Consider the following 13,380-nt stretch of genomic DNA (forward strand, 5'->3'; position numbering starts at 1 on the left):
ACTGAACAGCTGATAAAGTGCAGAAAAATCACTGAAACACATGACTTGACCTGCCTTAGCAAACCTCAGCAAAAATAGCACTAAAGAGGGGGAGTGCTGGGTCCTCCCCGAAGGTGATGCCTTGGTTCTGCTCCTTCTGCTCTCCTGGGAATTTTCCTAGCATTGTGCTCTTTCGAGGTGCTGCAGTACAACTATTCCTTAAAAGCCCTGCGACGCCAGAGGCATTTTTTTCCTTGCTTCTATTCATTTTACTTGATGTGCTGATGTTGCTTTGTGGAAAGAAGCCCTTTCCTGAAGCCTGTATTGGAAGGGAAGTGACAGCCAGTGCAAGCTGTGGCACCTGGACCGAGTGCTCAAAAATCAAATTCACTTTTTCTTTCTCAAGCTATCCTGCTGTGCAGGCAAGCAGGATACATTACTCCTGATGGTCGTGGGTTACACACACTGGAGTAATGGCAATGAGAAACTGTGAAATAGCTTTCTCTATGATCAAATACTGTTAAAGATCAGAAAAAGCAATGAAAACCAGGGTGTTCAGGCTTACAGTCAGATTTTTCCTTTTCAACTGTGCCTGCCCCCTGTGGTGTTCAGAAGTTGGACCTCTGAGCAGTAAAGCACCTCCTCCTCTCTTCCCCTTTTACTCTGGTTGTGTTATCTGCAGCAGAGTGGGTTATGGGTGTCTCGCTCTGGAGGCTCCCTGCCCCAGCTTGGGGGTCAATCATGGACCTCCTCCCCTGCGAGAGGAACCTTCTGGGTCCAGGGGAGGACACCCGGCTGATGGAGTGACCCATATGTCTTCTGCACAGGGACATTTAATCACAGAGCTCAGGATGCCTGACAGAGAAAGCCAAGCCCAGGTGGGCAGATCTGCCCGCCCCGTTGGTTTTGCAGAGGGCTCTGAGACTCAGTGTCCTCTCAACAAGTCACAGGAGCCCCGTCTGGTGAGAAAAGAGCCTCTCATCACAGTGCCTGATTGTGCTGGATAATTACAATATCCTGTGCTTCAGGGAACTCCCTTCTTCCTAAATTTCTGCAAAAACGACTTGAGGAACTAAAAGGGTTGCACTGCAATCAGCTGGGGATCACTGCCATTTGATAGCTCCGTAGCGTCTACTCTGATTTTCTGTAGCACCCTTGATCTCTGCAAGTAAGCATGGAAAGGAAGAAAGAGGCCTGGAGGAGAAGAAGCAAGCTTAACAGAAGTACCTTTTTGTAATGACAGGTACAACCCAAATGTGACAAGTTAGAAGGAGGTGGGAGCTGAGACCTCTTCTTTTCCCCTCTTAAGCATGATGTTTTCCCAGGGGTGGGGTGAGATCCCTGTGCCAAGGGAAGGTGCAAACCTGGCAGCATTGGCTGAAAATATGCTGCTTAATAACACAGCTGAGGAGCATCCTTGTGTGCTGGCTCATTGATTGTTGGTGCTGCTTAAACACCGGGCATGATCGCTGACTGCTTTGGCTCATGCCTCTTAGTGCTGTCTGAGGTGCTGCCTAGCTGGTTTGTGAGGCAGCTTGTAGCAGTGGCCATGTACAAAAAGCATAAAGCTTTTCTCTTTGTGCTTTAAGCAGCCCTCTGCTGCTATTCACATAAGTGTTGCACCTTCAGACACCCTGCTGTGCCCTCTTGACATCCCCCAGGCATGCAGTGAGTGCTTTTGTCTTCACTGTATAGGAGAGACTGATTTCACACCAAAGTTATGTACTGTTCCCTCTGGCTTTAATTCCTCTCATTCCAGTAAACCTGAATCTCCTCTGTTTCTAGTCACAGTGGTACAATTCAGTTGTGTGTGTGCTCTCTTACGGGTATGTAATTAGAGACTGGAAAAAGTGGAGCAGTTTTGAGCTGATGGATGGGAGTCCTCCTAGACTTGAATCCTTTCTACCCAGAGATCAGTCTTTCTGCCTTTACTGAGGTAAGCTAAACATTTATTGCTCCCACTGCCATAGCCAGTGTCAAGCCAGCACAGTACCCCTTAGTGAACCTACAATCCATGCAAACAAAGGGGGAGAGGGGGGGAAGGAATTTTAGCTTTTCTATTATTACTGGTATCCTTGCAGTGCTGTTTCTTCTGACTGTCTGTGTAATCCTTTACTCATATTTACACTGAAGATTTTCCTGGGGTCATCTTTTCAGTGCTATTACAGGTAGCAGGTAAGTAAATTACCACTGCAGAGCATAAGCCATAAGCACAGCACCAGCAAGTGATGAGTTTGTGTAGCTTCATCTTTCAGGGGTGCACATGCAGAACAACTCAGGAACACAAAGTATTCCCTGAAGTGTGGCTTAGTTTAATCTTTGAAGTCTTCATTTTCTATTGTCATAATTCCTGGCTCACAGGACAAGGCAAGAAAAGGGGGACCTTCCTCAATGGCCAGTTTACCTGTGAGAAGTTTTGTTCTCTCTAGCTGTCAGTGCTGTAGAGAAGCATGTGGTACCCCAGGACCTTGTCTGAGCTACTGCTGTGTGTTACTGGTTCCGTTGGTGGAAGGTACCAGTCCTCTGGGGCTCTATGTGGTCCCATCCCTAATGGATCTGAGTCGTGAATCTCCTTTCGTAGTGTGTTATCATTGGATTGTGTTGTTCCTTTATACTTGCAGGTATAACTAATGGAGAAGGGACAGATGAGCTTTAGCAGATGATATAATTTACATAAATGACAGTTCTGTTGTTTTCTTCCCATTCTTTAAGGAGACCTCACAGGAAAGCTTCTGTGTGGCAGTGCCCCATGTGTCATTTTTCTTCTTCCAGAGAAGAGCTTGTTTGTGGAAAGGTGTATTCACAAGGACTAATAAAACATTCCTGGATGTACCTGCTCCTTCAGTGATTAGCGCCAGCACCAGGACATCCTACAGCACCTCCAGCCGAAGTGTGCTGCCGAAGGTGGCTCAGCTGGTTACCGGCTCCTCCTTCCCTTGGAGTTATCAGTCTGCTTTGACCTTTCTGTCACCTTTACCAGCAGACACTTGGCTGCTTGCTGCTGACTCAGAAGCTGCTGTCTCAGCTGAGAATACCCTGCTTTGTGAGTCATGCACTGTCTCTACAGGCAAATGGCTTAAAGGGCATGGTTGAAAGTTGGCTCTTTCTGTGCTCCTTGAGCCTCGTGCTGCCAAGTGGATTGGAAAGTGTAAGCAAGTGTTGAATCATGTATAATTATCATTCTGGGTTTCCTTCTAAGGCCACTTCATATATCTACTAGTACAGATCTGTGATTGTAGTTCATGTATGTGGCTGATGAAGAGGTGGGCAAGTCTTCCTTCCTGGCTGACCTTGTGATGGGTACCGCTGATGTGTCAGACAGTGAGTCATCACAGTTTTTTTTGATTTCATGAGGTTAGGCTGAATCTTCCCAAGTCCTCCAAGTGGCCATAGCTGCTTCCTTGAGTGGCTGACTTGGGAGAAGTATCAAGATCCATAAGTAGGCATCGCAGATGAGTACATGCCTGCCTATTCTGTGTGTTAACATCTCAGTTCTACTGCTCATCAGTGGTCAAAATGTAATAGTGTTTTGTAATGGGAAAGTCAAAATCTGTCAAACTGTTAATGGAAACACCTTTACCTAGAAATTATGCCTAAGTATAAAATACATATGTATGTATTCACACATACACATTCATATGACTGCCTATATATGTGTGTGTGTGTTTCTGTTACAATAAACAGTTGTCCTGGGTGCATCAATCCTAAACATTCATGGCAAGGATGGGTGTTGCAGCTACCAAGCTGGAATCAGAAATATTTTGGAAAGTCCTGTGAAACAAACAGCTTAAAACCTAGTGAGGCAATTTTCCAAAACTACGGAGAGAAAACAGTGAAGGTCCATATCATCAAAGAGCATGTGTGCTTCTTGGAGTTAGCTCTGGTAGAATGAGGTGCATATTTTTCTTGTAATTCTTGTAATTGCCAGGCACCTAATTTTTCATCACTTCATGTGTAATTATAAAAATTACTCTGCTCTAACCTTTATGTACAAGCAAGATGATTAGCCTGCTGCCAATCACAGTGGTCTTTGTTGTATGACTGTGCATGGCAGATTTGATACCTAAAACGTTTTTTTTCTGCTAAAAAACAAAACACTGGCTCTTCAGGATGTATTTGCTAAATAAGATTTCAGTAATCTGGTCATGAACCTGGCTATGAATTCGTTTCTGGTTTCATAAAACTTTTGTCTGTTAGGTTTTCTTTGGAGGGGATTTTTTTTTTGGTTTTGTATTTTGCAAATGAGTCCAAAATTATGATTGTTCCTTAAGTTTCAAACAGAAATTGGCAACATCTGTTGGCAACAGCAGGTGTTAACAGCACAGAAAAAGGAAAATATTTTGTAAAGATCTGCAAAGAATTAGTTTTTCAAAAAAACGTTGAGGTTTTGGGGGATGACTTACCACTGAAGACATATGAGGTTACTTTCTCCAGTGGCACCTGGCAGAAGAAGGGAGAGATGACTTCTAAGTTTATTTGGGATCCAGTTGGTCCTTGCTATTTCACCAAAAATTCCTTGCAAGCTCTTCTATGGCATGAAATAAAGTTCTCTCTTCTGCAGCAGAAGCACCAAGAAAGTGGTAAGTTTTGTTTAAATATACAACAGGCCACTAAAATGGTTGCTCTTCCTGTCAGTGAGGGGAACCTGGACCAAAGCTGGGTGAGGAGCAGAGCTTGGGTTTGTTGGGACTCACCTGGTGATGCCCCAGCAAGTCGTGATCAGGCGTGAGCTCAGAGGGAGAGCGAGCAGAGGGGTGATGCTGCCACGGGGGCTCTCTGCCTCCCTCCCAGGAGGGCAGGGAGGGGAAGACTGTGCTTGTGGTGCTGTCCTGGGTGGTGCAGGAGTGGGAAGCGTGTGTTCCTGCAAATGGGATGTAGGGGTGCCTTGCCATTTTGGTAGTCATGAGCTGGTCTTCAGTTTGCTGGCGTCTAAATGTGCTTGGTTACAAATGGTTTTAGGAAAAGCTGTGCAAAGTGGTAATTCAGAGCACATTAATTTGGCCCCTGCTGTAAATTACCTTTTGGAGAAGCCTTGCTGCCTCCTTTGGCTGTAGAGAGAGCTAGACACAACTAAGGTCAGACAGTATGAATATCCTCCAGGGATATTTAAACCCTGATAGTGCGCTATGGCTATTTAGCCTGCGTCATGCGGCAGGGGCAGAGCAAAAGGGCTTGGCCAATAATCCTGTGCTGGGCCTCTGACTCTTGTTTGGGACCTGGCAGGTCTTCTTTTAAAAAGAAATCCAGTATCTATTTAAAGACTGCAAGTGATGAAGAATACTCCATATCCCTGAGTAAGCTGTTTCAATGATTAATTATCCGCACTGTTAAAAATTCACACCTCATTTCTAATCTGATTCTGTCTAGCTTCAGCTTCCCAGTGTTGGCTCTTTAATAGCTGGGAGAAAAAAGACAGGAGATCTATCTGTGTCTCAGTGCAGCCCCTTGTAAATTGTGATCAAGTCACCTTTTAACCTTCTCTTAGATGAACTGCACATATAAAGATGACTTTCACTGCAAGGAAAGCTCTTTTTTTTTTTTTTTTTTTCATAGCTCCAGTCATTTTTGAGGTTCTCTCCTGGGTTATTATCTTCAGCAAGGTGACTTTTGGGTGCATGCAGTAGCTCTGCATGCTCAGGACTGGGAGAGACTCCCAGAAGCCTGGCTTAGATCTGGGACATCCCATGGGGATGGAAGCAAACCCATTTTTCTCCTCTGCCATGCGTGGGAGGGGGGAGGGAATGAAAAATGTCCATAACTGACACCCCCCCCCCCCCCAGATTAGCTTTCAATGGGGTGTTTAAGATAATTGTTGTGCCATTTCAGAACAGAAAATGTTTTTGGTAGAACTGGCTTTGATGGGTTTGCACAGATGTTTTCTCCACTCTACTCTTTGCTTACAGATGGGGGAAACCTCCCTAAAGCTTTTTTTTTGGACAGTGGAAAAATATCCTTAATGTGTTCTCCAAAACTGCGTATGATGTGGAGGGACAGCTGGCTTTATGAATAACTGGGGAAAATGGGAACATCAATCCTTTTCACATCCAGGCTTGTCAAGTAATTTAATGTCCTCAAGCAGCAGACAACATCAATATAAAGATGCAAATTACCTTTGGTTTGGTCTGACTGATATTTAGGTGGGGGTGATAGCTTCCCTGGTTTTTGGTGACCATGCCTTTGGTTGAAAAGAACTGGGTGACCATTTTGTCTAATACATTTTGACTGAAGCATGCTAGCAGCTTGTAGGCAGTCCTGGGGGCTGCCCCATGTTATGGGACCATGTGGATCTGGATGTTGGCACTGTGCCTGGGTTTGCACTGCTCTTTACTCAGGCTTTGCCAGCACTGGCCTGGAAGGAAGATCCTGTGCAGGCTTCAGCCATCACATGCTTATCCTGGGCTCTGTGTGGCCGTGCCAGGCTAAATTTTGAAGGCAGTTGCTACTTTAGCTCTGCAGCTCCAAGGTCTCCTCAGAGCTGTCTCCTGGACAGGCAGGGCATGCAGTGGTGTTAGTGGTTCTTTGACTCCTGGGAGTAACTGGACACAGTTACCACGTTACCCTCAGCTTCATGAAACTGTTTATACTCATTATGCCCGAGTTAGCTCACATTTGGCAAGTATTTTGCGCAGCTCGAGGAACTTCAGGTGAGAAACCCATGTGCTTCAGTGCAGGTAGAAAGTTGTCAACCTCACTGAAGGTCTTGATACAACTGGAATGCTCCCAGGCTATGTTGCTTGGTGCCCCGACCTAAATGGGTGCTGTGCTTTGAGTAAGACCAGTGACACTTCATTCACCTCTTCCTCACTCCCAGTGTCTTAGCCCTTGTAGTTTACTGTGTGTTGCCAAGTGTCTTAATGGAAACAGGAAAGAGATGCACTCACTTAGGTTGATTAAAAACTTATTCCATGTTAGCCTTGTAAACATACACTATTTGAAAGCACTGGGATTTAAATCACTGATTTGTAATTGTTATGCTGGTTAACTTGCTGGCAGGGTTCTGGTGTAAGAGGTGTTTATCTCTGCTTGTAAACACTTTACATTTTTTTTTGGTTTCATTTTGTTTTGTTTAAGCTGAGGCATCCAGCCTTCCAATAACTGCCACTTAAAATTGGATCATTTGCACAACTCATTTTGGGGCCCAGGAATAAGTAGCTGATGGGCAGAAGCAGCCACTGCTGGCTGACCTGTTATTTGCTTTATCAGTGAGCTCCATAGGACTTTTGAAGCCATGTTAGATATTGGCCTGATTTCTCTTGATTTGTTGAGCAGGTTGTGGGTGAAGCACTGCTTTTATATAGCAGAGGCTGGGTGCTTTTGCTCTGAAAGTCATTGTGACAGAGGGCATTAGATTCGACCTGCTACAGTGAAGCCTCGACTTCTCTTCCCAGGCAGGTGTGAAAAGACCTGTGGTAAAGCTTGCAAATTGCAAAATATCAAGAGCTGACTGGGCCAGAGGTGAGTACTACAGTCGTGTTCTTCTGACTAGCAATTTGGTACCAAAGCCAAATGGCTTTCATTCCCTTGTCAGTGGCTGTGATTGTACCTCAGCCTCGTGGAGAGGTTATGTGCCTGTCATAAGCACAAATCACGGGAGAGATGTGAAGCCTGACAGCACTGCAAGGCCTCTGTGTTTGAGATGCTGGAGCTGATCACACCGTCGCTGAATTCACCCTGGGCTGAGGAAGGAGGAACTGCTGGGGACACCTGGCCAGAGCCCCTCTGTAGATTGTTAACATTGTGTCCTCGTGTCAGTGCACAGCACATGGCTGTTTTCTGTAAATCCCCTTGAATTTCCTATGTGTGGGGTAAGTGTGAAATGAACAGGCTGGTCTTTTTGTAAGTTTGGCTCGACTGATTTTTTTGTGTTGACTGCAAAATGGGTGATGCAAACAGCACATTTTGTGTGCTGTGATGAAATGTCTTTACCTATCTGTGTTCAGATGCATGTAGAAAGATGCTAAACTAAGTTTTGGAATACTTATCTAGAAACTGGTGTTTGTGCCTGGAGAAAACAGTATCATAAATGGGAGTGGGAAGTCCATGATGGATGAATAGCAAGGTGTTAGGGTATCCCTCTTTATGGACACTTCCAGAACTTGCCTTTTCACTCTCTCCCTACTCTTTTTCTCTGTGGCATGTCAAGCTTCCCTTTCTGCTCGGATCCATCAGTACGCAGCAACAGGGTCAGACACTTCAAAAATGAGAGGGCTGAGTACGTGCTACAGGAGACTTACAGGCTTGAGACCCAGATGCACAGTACAGGCTCTTGAGCTGCTGAACATCAGCTTGCTGCTGGACACCTCAGACCTTGATGAAGGAGTGTGGACACTGTGACACTGTGGAGTCATCTCAAGGGATGTCTTTACTCTGAAAAGACTGACTGTGAAGGTACTGTTGTTGTGGGGCTCAGGCATGGCTTGAGTCCTTCAAAGCACTTCCTCTGCCTTGCTCCGCAGTGTGCAGGAGGGCACTGCTGCCAGTGCAGGTGAGGCAATTTGTTACTGCCAAAGGTAGCTTTCTGCTCACCAAATGCACCCTGTTCCTAGCTCCTCACAGTGGGTAAATCCCTGCTGCAGGTCTTGGGCTCGAAGCTTGCTGTTCTGCTTTAGGCACTCCTATCAACTTACCTCCAGTGTCTCCACTTGGCTCAGTGAGGTGTCTGTCGTGATGTGTGGTGGCATCTCAGTGTGTGAGAAGATACCATCCCAAAGGCCTGGATGCCAGGAGGGTGTCTTGATTAATGGAGCCAAAATGCTGAGTTGTGAAAGAAGCTGTTCTTGTATGCATCTTTGCTTTCTGTTGCCTGTGTGTTTGGACATCTCTTTTGTCTTGGAGCTGGTCTCTAGAAGTAACATGTAGGGGGAAAAAAACCAACGGGCACTTCTGTTTTTTAATCCTTTCTGTTAATCACGTAAAAGAAGGCAGGTGGTGTTGACAACAACAAGTAAGTTGCTGACTTGGCAAGAGTGAAGAGACTGGCTGAGGAGGAAATGTTAGCCATGCCCATTTCAAACCCTTCATTTCATATCCATTTCATCTTGGAGACCAGTGTCTGCTTCTGGCAGAAGACAAATGGGTTAAAGGCTCAGTGCTGCGACCTTCTTCCTTCTGGTGTGAAGTGTCTGCAATAACTCTCACCCTGAACTGCTCCAGCAGAACTAGGACAGGACATATTCCTCATCCCTTCTTCTCCTATTGCTCCTAAAATGCTTTCAGGCCTTCATTGGTCATCGTGAAGAAGGGCACATGCTCTTGGTGTTGTGAGGCAAGAGGAAAAAAGAAAGGAAACACCTTTTCAAGCTGCCTGTAACAATAGCTGACAGTAGCAGCCAGCAACACAGAGGAGAGGACGTGTATTTTGGTCAACTAAGACATTTTTCTGTGAATCACCTTCCCTTTTTCATTCAAACCCATTCTGCTCCAAGAAGCCATCAACAAACTCAATAACTCAACAAAAACAAACCATATATTTGCTCAAGAACAGACCATTAAGTCTGTAGCATCCTGCTTGCGAGCTGTATAGGTGTGGATCGGTTCCATGTAGTTAGGGATCCTGCCAAAGACTTCTCAGAAGTGACTAATGATTCTGTGTGCATCAGTTTTTTGGCACCTGAACACCCACCCCCTGAAAGTCTCATCCATTATACATGCTGTTATATAACAAGCAGCCTAGTCCTTCCTCATCGGGGCAGTGCTCTGGTTTCCAGGGGGAACAGATTAAGCCTTCAGGTTTCTCCCTCCTTGCATTCACTGAGAGCATTCCATAAATAGTGTCATCCCTACGTACAAACCCTCAAAACCCATCTGGATATCTGTGTAGTGCTTAGGGTAACTTCAGTGCTAGGATCATGCAGAACTAGAGCAGGGTTTTTTTTCTTCTCAGCAGAACTGGCAAAATATTATCTAAATGCCACTTCATTTTAAATATCTCTCTTCATCTGAGTTGTTTGGTACATATTTCTCTGGGTTGTTTGCATAAATTTAGCTATTAAGAAAAAAGCAGAGTGGGTTGGAGAAAACCAAAACAGTGTTTCTTACGCATCCCTCTTTCACCAGCGAGCCAATGCTGTTTTGTACAGCCCTCCTAGGCGCTTGATGCATGTTTTCCTAGCAGAAGGAGCAAAACACCAGCAATTGCTGAAATGACTGGGAAATCCACCGCTGCGTTCAGCAGAGCCAGGAACATACCTCAGGTGCTACGAAAGCACCCTGCAGATGCAGATATTCTGGCATGATGGCAATAAAGAAGAGTCTGAACCATCTTCCTCAGTTGCAGCTTTACTACAAAACCCAGATGTAGGTCTAGAAAGTGGGTTATTTCAGTAGACCACTCCACATGCCAGGAAGCCCGTGGATTTGGGTTTCCTGCTAGCTATCCTGGCTGCTGTTGCTGCTATGGGCAGGGCCCATGGGTGTGCAAGGGAAGCTGTTACCTTCCAGATATCACCTGGATCAACACCAAGCACTGTTGTTCCCCCATCAGGCACAAACCCCAGGGCCTTCTGGCTGGCTTACAGCCACACCATAACCCCCAGAATTTTCTTGGCAGGAGTAAATTTGTGGCGTATCCCTCTTCCAAGGGTAGGTCTAATGCAGCTCTGCCCACACTGATGAGGTGTTGTGAGCCTGCTCTTCCTGGTGTGAAGCTGTGGAGCCTGGAAGTCACGGTCTATTTTTGAGACAAAGTCAGTCTTGTGCTGCAAGAATGTTGTTACATTAAGCAAAAGATCATCAAACATTTCAGAATGGACCTCACTAGTTATATCACTTACATAAATGTAATGAGGAATGGCCATTGTTTTTGCAAAGCCACTTGATAATTATCAGCTGAGCTTGACATTTCTGCTAATGGATTAATACAACTGATTGTACTGTGGAAGGGACTTTCTGTGTAGAAGAAGCCAATTTCACTTTCAGTTCCAGGTGGGAGATAATGCCCAGTATTATTACTAGAGACATCTGCATTTAAAGTCAAAGATAATTTCAAATATAATTCAACTTCTTGCAAATGCCAGGTCTTTTTGGCCTGGCAAAAATATAGTTATTTACTTTATTTAGTGATTAAGCTGAAAGCATCTCTTTTTTTCCCTTTAGAATAGTTGTTCTCCTTTAGGAAGATAAGATTTGAGTTCTGACTATCATTAATTCTTTCTATAAACACCCTCTGATGAAATACACTTGAAAAGCACACACAATGCACTTCTTTTCCTTAGCCACAAATTCTGCACACTCTGGTCTGCAGCTCCTGTCTGGTCTCTCATCTCCCTTATGGAGCTGTGGTGTTTGGCTGGTGGCTTAATTTTGATCCTCCTTTCAACCTCCAGTATTAGGAAGAGAAGGAAACTCTTCTAATAGGATAGATTATTGCCATAAAATACTCTTATATTTTATATTTTTGTTATTGTTAACGACAGTCAGGAAGACCACAAACCTAACATCTAGAAAGAAATTTTCCAGTTCAACTTAAGCAAAATAAATGTTTCAGTAGGAGGTAAGTATTACTGGAACGTAGGTGAAAAAAATAATTAATTAGGCTGTACTATGCTCTTGACAAACTGCTATCTGTTTAATGTCAATTGCTGAATTGCCCCTGCTGGAATCTTAAGGCTATTGAAAAGCAAAGTCCAAGGAGTTGTAGCAATCAATAGGAATGTGGTTATTATTATATTTGCAATGAAAGTCTTAATATTTAAAAAAAAAAAACTCTATTGACATTTTATACTCCAAAATATTTTGACCATACAATTAACAGTAAAAATATTTTTTCTTTGGGTAGTTATTTTTGCAAGAGTTTTCATTGCTGCTGTGTTCAAACACTACAGCTTTTTTTTTAATGCACTTATTTCCTTGAAATTCCTGCTGGCCCAAACTCTTATAAGCTTTGTTGCATGACATCTGTGTGTAAGGACAAATTTGATTTATGGTCTTTAAAGCAAAATAAGCCGTCCTTCTGTCTTCATATACTGGTTGTTATTGCCTCAATATGTCTACTAAATGGGTAGATTTACTTGATGTTCCAAGAAACAAGGCAACTGGGCAGAAAATGGCATTATCAACTCCATGTAGAAAAAATAACATTCTTTTTCTTATGAAAAACCAACAAAGCCAAGACTTAAACCAAATCTTTTGCCTGTTTGAGTGTGAGGACACATCTTTGATGCTGTCTGGCTGTCCAGGTTCTACTCGTGAAGTTCTGTGAAGAAGCAGACTACACTGTCTCTCTTTGAATGTGAGTGTGAGGTACAGAATATGGTTGCACAATATCGGTGGAAGAGTTGGCCCAAAAGAATTGTATCATATCATTCAAATAAATGTTCTCATCCAGATGTGGCAGTTGGTTAGATTTCAGAATACTTGCTGGTTGACCAAGAGAACTTCTTTCTTTCTCTCTCTTTTTATTTATTTTTTTGCAAGACCTTTTGTCACAAAGCTGTACTGAATGTTTAGCTTCCAGGAGTGCGATTTGATATTTCTGAGGTGACAGATGTATTTTTTTTTTTTTTTTCAGCAAAGAGGATTAGCTAGGGGAATCAATGACCAAGGGGGGAATGATGGATTCACTATCCCTTGATATCTTCATAGCCTGTCTGAGTGCCTTTCTGAATGGTAATCAAAGAGGGGTTGGCTGGCTCTGTGCAGGAGTAACTGGGTGATGCTCTTTGGCTTGTGCGATGAGCTCAGCTGCACCATTGGCCTCTTCTGGCCAATCTTTCCTGAGATCTAGGAGCTGAGGACAAGGCTCCCTAGGGAGGTACGCATGGACCCATGTCTGCTGCTTCACTTTCCTGGCATAATGACATTGATGCCTGGTGGTGCATGAAGGGGACAGTGCCAGTGAAGTCTGTTGTGTGAGGGGGGCAGTGCCCAGCTGTTGGGCACAGCACTGGAGGCCCTTGGGCTGGGGCAGTGAAACAAGTCAAAGGACTTGGTGCAGCTGTAACTGGGATGCTTCTGCGCTATGCAGATCTGTTGGCTCCCTCCAAGTTTGAGAAACTGTCATCTCATCTTCATTCTAATCCTGCCCTTCTTACTGCTGCTGCTTTGTGCTGTCCCTGTCAACACCCTCTTTTTTTCCTTCTCTCTCTTCAGTGTCTTATAGGTCTCCCCTAAATTGTCCCACTCTACAATATGATATGCCTTTTTTCCCTGCGTATCTCACCCTGCTTGTGTGCCTTGCCACCTCCTCTTCGTTTTGTCTCTTACCAACCCAGACTGTAAATTCCCCTGGGTCCTGCTACTTTGTGCATATTCGGTAGAGCTGGCTTTTTAGGTTAGTGCTGTAGGAATACACAGAAATATGCCTTATTTGACCTGTTTGTTGCAGAGTGGGCCATGAGGAGGTAAGCACTCAATGCAGAGGTAGGTAGATCCCCATTTATCTACATTAATGCTTGGCTACAT

The 13,380-nt window shown here is 44.3% G+C and overlaps 1 long non-coding RNA gene across 1 annotated transcript; it reads left to right on the plus strand.

Moving 5' to 3' along the window:
* Positions 1-1,762: 1,762 nt before the first annotated feature.
* LOC118245721 (uncharacterized) lies at positions 1,763-3,622 on the plus strand. Its single transcript, XR_004777953.2, has 2 exons — positions 1,763-1,915; positions 2,692-3,622. It is a non-coding gene; the product is annotated as an uncharacterized LOC118245721 (long non-coding RNA).
* Positions 3,623-13,380: the final 9,758 nt, after the last annotated feature.

The sequence above is a fragment of the Cygnus atratus genome, chromosome 1 (genome assembly GCF_013377495.2).
Source record: "Cygnus atratus isolate AKBS03 ecotype Queensland, Australia chromosome 1, CAtr_DNAZoo_HiC_assembly, whole genome shotgun sequence".
NCBI classification, from domain to species: Eukaryota; Metazoa; Chordata; class Aves; order Anseriformes; family Anatidae; genus Cygnus; species Cygnus atratus.